The following is an 11178-nucleotide window of genomic DNA, read 5'->3' on the forward strand; positions in this document are numbered from 1 at the left end:
GAGATAACCTTAAATCAGGCTGCACTGATATTCTTGACAATGTTATAGATGTCATAAGTTATGACCAGGTTACCTAGGCAGATGAAGGATTCAATAAAGTGATTTATTGCTCAGCTATCCCACAATAAGCAGGAAGCAGTGGTAAGACCCCTCCTCAAGAAGCCTTCCCTGGACCCAGGTATTTTGAAAAACTATCGTCCTGTCTCCAACCTTCCTTTTTGGGGGAAGGTTGTTGAGAAGGTGGTGGCACTTCAACTCCGACGGACCTTGAATGAAACGGATTATCTAGACTCCTTTCAGTCCAGTTTCAGGCCTGGATACAGCAGGGAAACTGCTTTGGTCGCCCTGACCGATGATCTCTGACGGGCCAGGGATAGAGGACATTCCTCTATCCTGGAGCTTCTTGACCTCTCAGCGGCCTTTGATACCATCGACCATGGTATCCTTCTGCGACGCCTAGGGGAGGTGGGAGTGAGAGGCACCATTTTACGGTGGTTCTCCTCTTACCTCTCTGACAGGTTGCAGTCGCTGTTGGTCGGGAGGCAAAGGTCGACCCCTAGGCCCCTCAAATGTGGTGTGCCACAGGGTTTGGTCTTGTCCCCCCTCCTATTTAAAATCTACATGAAGCCACTGGGTGAGATCATGCGACAGCACGGGGTAAAGTACCATCAATACGTAGATAATACTCAACTGTATCTTTCTGCCTCGTGCCAGCTCAGGGTAGCGGCGGACGTGATATGCCAATGCCTGCAGGCTGTTAGGATCTGGATGGGGGTGAACAAACTTGTGCTCAATCCCGATAAAACTGAGTGGCTTTGGGTGCTGCCCCCAAAGGACAGCTTAGACAGTCCATCTTAACCCTGGGGGGGTGAAAATTTGCGCCCCTCAGAGAGGGTCCGCAATTTGGGGGTCCTCCTGGATTCGCAGCTGAAACTGGAAAATCATCTATCAGCTGTGACCAGGGGGGCCTTTGCCCAGGTTCGTCTGGTGCACCAATTGTGGCCCTATTTGGATCGGGAGGCACTTCAAACAGTTACTCAAACCCTTGTCACCTCAAGTCTGGATTATTGCAATCCGCTCTACATGGGGCTACCCTTGAAAAACATTCGGAGACTGCAGTTAGTCCAGAAGGCAGCCGCGCGAGCAATATTGGGTGCACCGAGGTACACCCACATTACACCTGTCCTCCGTGAGCTGCACTGGCTACCAATTGGTCTCCGGACGCAATTCAAGGTGTTGGTTATTACCTTTAAAGCCCTACATGGCTTAGGGCCAGCATACTTTCGAGACCGCCTACTACCACATACCTCCCAGCGGCCAGTAAGATCCCACAGATTGGGCCTCCTTCAGATGCTGTCAGCCAGACAGTGTCAGCTGGCGGGCCCCCGGAGGAGAGCTTTCTCTGTGGCTGCTCCAACTCTTTGGAATCAGCTACCCCCAGAGATCCGGACCATACCCACTCTCATGGCCTTCAGGAAAGCTGCAAAAACCTGGCTTTTTCGGCAGGCCTGGGGCTATTGACCTCACTGTTGAGGTCCAGCCCCGATTAGAATGAATGTATGTGGTGTTGTGATTTTAAACCATTTTTCTCTTTTTTGTAAGCAACCCGGAGTCCTTCGGGATTGGGCGGCATATAAAATAAATAAATAAATAAATAAATAAATAAATAAATAAATAAATAAATAAATAAATATAAATAAATAAATAAATAAATAAATAAATGTCTCTACAATGTACATTAAAGCTCCACCCGAAATTTTCCTGAAAGCAGTCACCCACAGTCCCACAAACTAAAGCCAATAGTCACCAGAACCAATTCACAATAGCAATAGCAATAGCAGTTAGACTTATATACCGCTTCATAGGGCTTTCAGCCCTCTCTAAGCGGTTTACAGAGTCAGCATATTGCCCCCAACAACAATCTGGGTTCTCATTTTACCCACCTCGGAAGGATGGAAGGCTGAGTCAACCCTGAGCCGGTGAGATTTGAACAGCCAAACTGCAGAACTGCAGGCAGCTGAAGTAGCCTGCAGTGCTGCATTTAACCACTGCGCCATCTCACAAGGCAGGAAGGAAGTTTGTAGTCCAGAAAAAAAGGTTCAAGGTTGACAAGGTATGGTCAAGAGTATACAAGCAAGATTCAGAGTCCACAGGCAAAAACACGATCCAAAACAGAGTTTTTCCAAGCTCATGAAAGTGTGTGCCAAACCAAATAATTGTTCCCTTCCTGGGGACTCCCTTTCCAGGCCTCTGATTAAATCAGCTCAAGCCGGGTGTTCCTTGTGAGGAGAGACGGGCAGCCTTCTCACCAGCAGTCTCGGAGACTTGCTTTGAGTTTGCCTCCACTTCACTCCCTTTGCCTTAGATCAAGTGGGATAGGCAGCTGTTCCTCATCAGAAGAAATCTGCTGCTTCTCATCACCACTGCCTGTGTTTATGAGTGCAGGCAGTTCTCATATGTATGATTGTATACTAAGGTGACCAGATTTTCAGATTGGTAAAGAGGGACACCATTGACCGGGGGGGGGGGGGCTTGATTAAAATTTTTATATTTTGTCAAAAGGTCACACAAGGCGATTATATGACCCCAGGACACTGAAAGCATCATAAATATGAATCTGTTGCCAAATATCAAAATTTTGATCACGTGACCATGAGGATGCTTCAACGGTCGCTAAGTGTGAAAAATGGTTGCTAAGTGTGAAAAATGGTCATCAGTCACTTTTTTCAATGCCATTGTAACTTTGGTCACTAAATGAACTGTTTGAAAGCTAAAGCTAGCTTGCATTATGCTAGCTTACATTTTCAAGAGAGAGAAGCTAAACTCCTTATTAGAATTGAAATAGAAATGAGTAGAGTAGAGTAGAGTAGAATAGTTTATTACCCAAGTGTGATTGGACACACAAAGAATTTGTCTTCAGTGTACATAAATAAAATAAAATACAATACATTCATCAAGAATCATAAGCTACAACACAGTGATAGTCTCTCTCTCTCTCTCTCTCTCTCTCTCTCTCTCTCTCTCTCTCTCTCTCTCACACACACACACACACACACATACACAAACACACACACACACACACACACACAAAATACACAAACACGCCTCCTCTGGATTCAATGGGGTTTAGGAAATCCCCCCACCTCACAGACTCCCTCTTTCTTTCTCTCTTCCCTCCTCTGGATTCAATGGGATTTTTAGAAAATCCCCACTCCTGTGCACACATTCCCTTTCGTTCTTTCTCTCTTCCCTCCTCTGGATTCAATGGGGTTTAGGAAATCCCCCACCCTCACACATTCCCTCTTTCTTTCTCTCTTCCCTCCTCTGGATTCAATGGGGTTTAGGAAATCCCCCCAAATCCTTTCTTTCTCTTTTCCCTCCTCTGGATTCAATGGGACTTTTAGAAAACCCCCACTCCTGTGCACACACTCCCTTTCTTTCTTTCTCTCTTCCCTCCTCTGGATTCAATGGGACTTTTAGAAAATCCCCACTCCTGTGCACACATTCCCTCTTTCTTTCTCTCTTCCCTCCTCTGGATTCAATGGGGTTTAGGAAATCCCCCACCCTCACACATTCCCTCTTTCTCTCTTCCCTCCTCTGGATTCAATGGGGTTTAGGAAATCCCCCCACCTCCTTTCTCTCTCTCTTCCCTTCTCTGGATTCAATGGGACTTTTAGAAAATCCCCACTCCTGTGCACACACTCCCTTTCTTTCTTTCTCTCTTCCCTCCTCTGGATTCAATGGGGTTTAGGAAATCCCGCACCCTCACACATTCCCTGTTTCTTTCTCTCTTCCCTCCTCTGGATTCAATGGGACTTTTAGAAAATCCCTACTCCTGTGCACACAGTCCCCCTTTCTCTCTCTCTCTCTGTCCCTCCCTCCCTCTCCCTCTCTCTTTCCTTAAATTCTGAAGCCTGAAGAGGGAAGGGGGCTTGAAAATAGTAAAGATCCTCAAGGATAAATTCTTCTGCTTTTGATTTGCATTACTACAGCACATTTCTACTAAGCTCCTGTAAATCTATGCTTTTGATACACATACTGCTGCATAGCATTCACTAAAGGATTCCATGTGTTATCATTTTTCCTAGCTGGGTCTTTGGTCCAATAAGTAAAAGAATTTGCAAGCATGTAGGTATGACATATGGTGAGCTCATGTAACTTGAGGCTGCCATTTGTTCCTCTGACGCCATAGCCATTTCTTCCTCTGAAATCTCTTCTCTTCAAATCAAAGTCCTTTAAACATTATGCCAAGCAAATTGGAGTTCTTCAATTCAGATCCTGTTTCAATCATGATAATTGGCAATTTTTTTTACTACAACGTGCCCTGCATATTTCATTATCTGGAACGTCATTGGAGGGATCAGGATGGGTCTTCAGCATTTTAAAAACAGGGATGCTGGAGCTAAAAACCTCAGTGTAAAATACTTAGAGCTGGAGAGAAAGAGTTGGAGAGATCCGTGCTGTTTGTGAGCTTGGAAAGCGGGGGATTATGCCGTCTTGGCCAGCCGATCCCCACCCCCACCTCCATCCCTGTGCCTCAAACCCTGTTCCTCCCCTCCACTCCAAAACTCCTCGGGGCAGAAGGAGGGGTGGAGGTAGAAGCGTTCAGTTTTTAAAAAAAGACTGGGGAAAAAAAGAATTGAATTGAAAACAGTAACGAGAGTGACAAAAATCAGAGTATCAAAAAAACCCCAACCCAACGCTTTTTTTGTGCTTTTTTGCGCTTCGCTCCAGGATCCAGATGAGGTAGGCTACGGCCGTTCCCAAAATTTTTCCCCTCTCCCTCTTTCTCTCTCTTTCCCCCCCACAAAAAGCAGGACGTAATAGAGCTGTTTCGAGTCCCGATCATTCGGGATCCAGTCAGAATCCTCTTGCCGCCAAACTCTTAAAAGCTTTATCAACTCTACAACAAACCCCTTTTTCTCCCCTCTTCTCCCCTCCTTTTCTTCTCTTTTTTTCCTTTCTTTCCTTTTCCTTACTTTTCTTTTCTTTCTCCCGCAGACACACGCCCCAAATTTTTGCTGATTCTTAACCGCCATTGGGGGGAATGGAAAAAGTGGAAAAGGCAATATTCTATCCTATCTGGAATAACACGGGGGATTCTCAGTCATCCTGGAGCTCCCTGGACATCGCAGCAGCCCCAAGTGCGTGGGATTTCAGCGTTTTTCGCATCGGGGCGTGCTGCAGGAAGAGGGAGCGAGCTTAACATCTCAGCTTTGCTGCCCAGCGCTGGCAGAGAGGGTGGCTCCCCCCCTACTCAGAGCACCTGAGCTGGGCACCGCGTTACCCCTGCCCTGCCTACTCAGACCAGCTGAGCCTCCCTGGACATCGCAGCAGCCCCAAGTGCGCGGGATCTCAGCATCGGGGCGTGCTGCAGGAAGAGGGAGTGAGCTTAACATCTCAGCTTTGCTGCCCAGCGCTGGCAGAGAGGGTGGCTCCCCCCCTACTCAGAGCACCTGAGCTGGGCACTGCGTTACCCCTGCCCTGCCTACTCAGACCAGCTGAGCCTCCCTGGACATCGCAGCAGCCCCAAGTGCGCGGGATCTCGGCATCGGGGCGTGCTGCAGGAAGAGGGAGTGAGCTTAACATTTCAGGCTTTGCTGCCCAGCGCTGGCAGAGGGGAATCCCGTCTTGGCCTCGGGTGGCTGCGGCAGAAGCAGCGAGCTTTCCCCACTGCATAGGGATATGGGGGAAGGGCTCGGGCGCGGGGAGGGGGAAACGGGCATCTGTCAAAACCCCGAATCCCGTCTCAGCCTCGGGTGGCTGCGGCAGAAGCAGAGAGCGTGGGGGCGACACTTCACTGGGAGTGACCTCTCTTTCCCCGCTGCATAGGGATGTGGGAAAAGAGCTCGGGCATCCAGTTTTCTCTCCCCCCTTCTTTCCTTCTCTCTCTCTGCTCTGGGAAAGGAGCAGCGTTCTGGCGAGCCCCGAGAGATTCCCCCGTTCTCTCTCTCTCTCTCTCTCTCTCTCTCTCCCAGCTCTTCCAAGCCGAGGCGGCGGGGGCGGGAAGAGGAGTCCGGGGGGAGGGAGGGAGGAAGGGGAGGTGGCTGCGGCGGCTGGGCGATGGCCAGCAGCGGCCGAAGCAGGGGGAGGGAGAGCTAGATTTTGGCGAGGCGGCCGTGGGAAGGACCGAGGGAGGAGGAGAGGACGGGGCTGCTTGGGAACGGAGAGGCAGGAGAGCGAGGCGGCTGCCGGCCATTTCACCTCGCGCAGAGAACTTCCAGTCGTTCCGCCGCCGCAGGAGAGCCGCAGGGGAGGGTGGCGGGATGCTACCACGCCTCGCGGACTCGCGGTGTGGTCGCTGGGAACCGTGCAGCACAGGCGCCGCCACACCGGCAGAAGCTCCGTGAGTCCGGCGGGGGCTGTTTCACTCGTGCAGAGAAATTCCACTCGGGTTCCGGAGCTTCTGCCGCCCGTGGCGGCGCAGCACAAGGGCTGGCTGTGACGCGAGGAGGTGAAATGAACTCCGCAAAGGGGGAGAAGGAGGAGAGGAGGGCTGTCTCCTCCCCCCAGTGCCTCCCGATTCCCACCGGTACCAATTCATAACATGATTACTCACCAGTGAGTAACCGCAGCTGCAACCCCAAAAGATGAAATGAAATGGAGACTCACGCAGGCGTGCTCAGCAAAGCGGAGTCCAGCCAATCAGTGAGCTGGTTGGGATGGAAAATTTTCAGCATGTGGCGTGCGGAAAATTTTCCATCCCAGCCAGCTCACTGATTGGCTGGAGTCCAGGCCAATCCAATCAGTGAGCGGCAGGCTGGGCTGGCTTAAATTTGTAGGATAGAACGGAATGATGAGCCAGCCCAGCGAGCTAGCAGCTGATGGGCGGGGGAGCGAGGGAGCTGCGAGCGCCAAAAAAAGCATGTGTTTTTAAGAAGCGTGCGGGACGCGGGAAAATTTATGAAAAGGCAGGGCTATCACGCCAAAAGCGGGACGTCTGGTCACCCTATTGTATACTCATAGAAACTTCACTGCATGAAAACATAAAGGAAAAACCACTGGGAGTAATTATGACAATATATGGTATATAGTCCATTGTAGTTGCATATTCTACATATGCAGTCAATGATTCTGAAATTTCAAATAATATATATTTTAAGAGATATGATTTGACACTCTAGTTTTACAAAATATTTACTGGAAATAATACTGTTCAATACTATTTTGAAAAGATGATAGAGTGGAAGAGTAGAAATCTTTTTAACTACATATCATTCATTGATTTTGTTTTAAATCTTCAGGGTCTTGTATTATTAAAACTATAAATCAGACAAAATGTTCATTCACGTTTTATGTTTGGAGTGCATTCATTTTTTTTTAAACCATCTTTTATTCTGAGTCAGTGTAACACAATAACTGTAGCCAAGTATGGTAAGATGTCTTTCCTGAAGTTGCACATTTTGAGACATCACCAGGGCCAAATTTCTGTTAATTAATAATTCAATATAATATTGACTTTCGGAAGATGTCAATTTGAAATATAGTTTCTTCTCAATATTAAGCCTGAAAGAGCATGAATATAGACATATCAATTTTTGGTTCATGACAAATATCAATAAGTATCAGAAAGTCCTCATTTATCAGCATGTTCAATAAATGCATAACCAGCAATAGATCTAAATAGATAATAATATATAATTTATGAATCTTGAACACATAACTATCTCGAACAAATGTTACCTTGTATATCTTTCATTCTATGGATTTAATTTTGGAGGTACATATGTGTACATGTATGTACTTCAATCTATAAATAGATTGAAGAGAACTGAAATTATTGATGACAGTTAGAAGATAACTTTGTTGTAAGACAGCTTAGTTCATGTTTGAATCTGGATAACTATGGATGGTGGTAATTATGTCAATACTTGTCATATTAATATGTCCTGCTTCAAAGCACAGTTTGGATGAAGAGGAGGGGACCAGCTATACATGGTATTTCACTCATTTACTGTGAGCCTTGGTGGCACAGTAGTTAGAGCACAGAATTGCGGGCTAACTCTGCCCACTGTCAGGAGTTTAATCTTGACCAGCTCAAAGTTGATTCAGCCTTCCATCTTTCTAAAGTCGGTAACATGAAGATCCAGAGTATTGGGGATAGGTATTTTTAATTATCACCATACCATAATCTAACATCATGTCTTAGCACAGCAGCAGTAGTGTCAATATTGTTTAACCAAATCAATAACTTATTTGTCTATAAAAATATTTTATTGGAGTAGAATAATTTTCCTGACATGTTCATATAGTGTCCAGAAATTGAGCAGACTTTCAAGAAAATTATTTCTCAGCTAGTTAAAAAAATATTGTGTTCTAACAGCTGCTGACAGATGCATTATGTAGTCTCATGGGTAATTTTCCTTAAGTTAGAAGGCTTTTTGTAGGCCTACTGATATGGAAGTATTATTCAATCCCAGCTAATTGTTGTAAATTGGAGGGCATATTTTTAGACATTTACTTATTATATGTTGTATAAGAGAATAATAAGATTAAACACAACTTGCTACCCTAGCAACAATGTGCTTCTTTTGTATTAATGCTGATTAGTTTCTAAAGAATCTGTAAGAAACAAAAATTCAAACAGATATATTGATCCTCACTAATTTTATATCTAAATTTTTAAACAAAGTATTTGTGTAGATTTGGCATCACAAATAATGACATTATCTTAAAGGTTATCTTACATTAAAACATACAGCTGGTTTCTTAAAATAACAAAATGATTTTTCATAATCTAAACTATTTAATTGCACAGCATTGTGTTTTTTAATTACAATTTTTGCTTATAAAAGCAAAATGGAAAAAAAAATATTCAGGCCCTTGGAAATAAAAGAAGGGTGGCAATACTAAAGTTCAGTATTTTCTTCATCAGTTGTAACGTAAACGGTGGTCAAAGAAAGCTTCTTTGATTCTCTACATGAAATCTTGCCCATTCATTTGACTTGCAGCTACAATTGTACAAAGTAACTGGCCCTTTGTAGGCAGGCGGTTTTACTTCTCCGTTGCTTAATTTTGTCTTTTTTTATCACTTACAAGAAAGTTACCATATATGTCTAAGCATTATTATGAAGTCCTTGAAGTTCTTTCAAGGCACTTGACAAGCAACTAATACCTTTAAAAATATCATTTGGGACTTCTGGGGATGTGATGGCTCAATGGTTTAAGACTGAGCTTGTCAGCTGGAAAACTGATAGACTGGGTTCTAGACCAGAGTATTGCACAATGGGTTGAGCTCTAATAATTTGCCCCAGTTCCCACCTAGCTGTTCGAAAGCATGCAAGTGTGAGTAGATAAATAGGTACCTCTTTGGTAGGAAGGTATTAGCATTCTGTAAGCTTTAGTGTATAGTTATGCTGACCACACAATCACAGAAATGTCTTCGGATAATGCTGACTTCCTCAGCTAAGAAACAGAGATAAGCATCCCTAGAGTCAAACACAACTGAATAGGATTTTTTTTTTACTTTTACCTTTAATCTGCAATAGTTAGATGTAACATCAATAATATTTCTCACACTGGATATAGAGAAAAGGAGGCCAGATTAGCCTTTGCCGCATTAGAGCATCTACTACCAGAAGGGATTATGTTGACTGCATTAACTTCTCTTCCAAACCATAGGTTGCCCGACCCCTATACCGATACGTGCATTCTGCTTAAGGTGCCTTTGTAATAAAATATTAACAAGCTGAATGGAGTGGTTACAGGGGAAAGAATCAGATCAGAAGCAGTTGCCCCAAAACCATATTGTTTATATTCATTGACAATATCTCAAAGATAGTATATCTATCATGTTAATCTAGTAGGAAATGTCACTCTGATGGGTTTATCAAAAGCATTCCAGTGTCACGTTGTAATTTCCACTGTGGTTACCTTCCTTTTTTAGTCTTGTCTTTGAAATATAGTAGGCCAAAGGCACATGAGCTATGGTTCTGTTTTTGCTCAGGGCTGCTCAGCAAGCTGTCAATTCTTTGCTGGTAGCTCTGTGTACACTGTAGTTGTTTGCATGCTTAATAGATTTATGTTGTATCTTCAAAGAGATTTGGTTGCTTCAGGGTTTTGGCTCAGACAGGATGTGAATACCAAAAAGGAAAGATATCATAAAAGCAGCAGTAGTTACCAAGTAAAGGGGCTGAGTGAGATCCCAGGTATGTAGTTGTAATTGAATATTAAACACTTAGTACAGCAAAGAAGTTGAATTGTTTTGCTTCAATGATAGCTACTTATATTACAGTTATTTGTAATTCCAACCACATTTAATATCAGCCAACTCATTTCTGTCATTATACTCTTACTGACTGACACTAAGCAGGAACTTAGAGGATACATGGGTGTTTTGTAAAGAGCCTTACTATGAACCTCAGCGTAACCTATCTGAACACATTCAAATGTATTATTTGACATTGTGATAAGTAAATGTTAGATCAAACCTATTTAGTCAGAAGGAAATTCAAATAGCTGAAGTCAGTTGAATAGACAGTATGTTATCTAGAGGTTATTTTAGCTGAACAAAAATATCCAACTTACAGATTCCTCTTCTGTCAAAATATTTGCCTTGGGCAAGTCACTGTCTCAGAACTTAATAAAATGTGAGGAAAAAGTAAAGCTGAAGCAGTGAATAGGGGATTGAATTGAAATATATCAAAAACCCATACAATGAATTTAAAACAACGTCTTGATGGCTATGTGAGAAAGATATAAGAGACAAGTATTTTGTAATCTTTCTGTTAGCTCAACAGATTTAGAAGGCCTAAGGGGCCCTGATGATTACTCGATTTGTTAGCTTGTGAAAAAGTTGAAATATTTCTCTAAGAAGTTGACCGTGAAGCATTGTCAATCATGGAAATTGAGTCAAAATTTACTAAGGATAGGCAGTAGAATTTCTGTGTCTATTATCTGCAGGAACACTTAACTAACTTTTATTTCTGTTAAAATTTATACAGTACTTTTTTTAGGATGAAGATTACGGGAATATGACAACTTGACTGCTTCTAGATGTTTGTATTAAGCAATAAATAATAAAATTTAAAGCATTATTAATTTGTCCATTAAAATTTGAACTTCCAAAATCTGACAAATGTATTTTGTATTTTTTGGATCATGACGTTTAATTCTAGACCTTTTCCTTTGTTTTCTATGGGCATTCTCAATCATCCAGGTCATGATCCAAAATCTGGT

The sequence above is a fragment of the Thamnophis sirtalis genome, unplaced genomic scaffold (genome assembly GCF_051295495.1).
Source record: "Thamnophis sirtalis isolate CommonGarterSnake01/CBP01778 unplaced genomic scaffold, rThaSir2_p1.2 scaffold_11, whole genome shotgun sequence".
Lineage (NCBI taxonomy): Eukaryota > Metazoa > Chordata > Lepidosauria > Squamata > Natricidae > Thamnophis > Thamnophis sirtalis.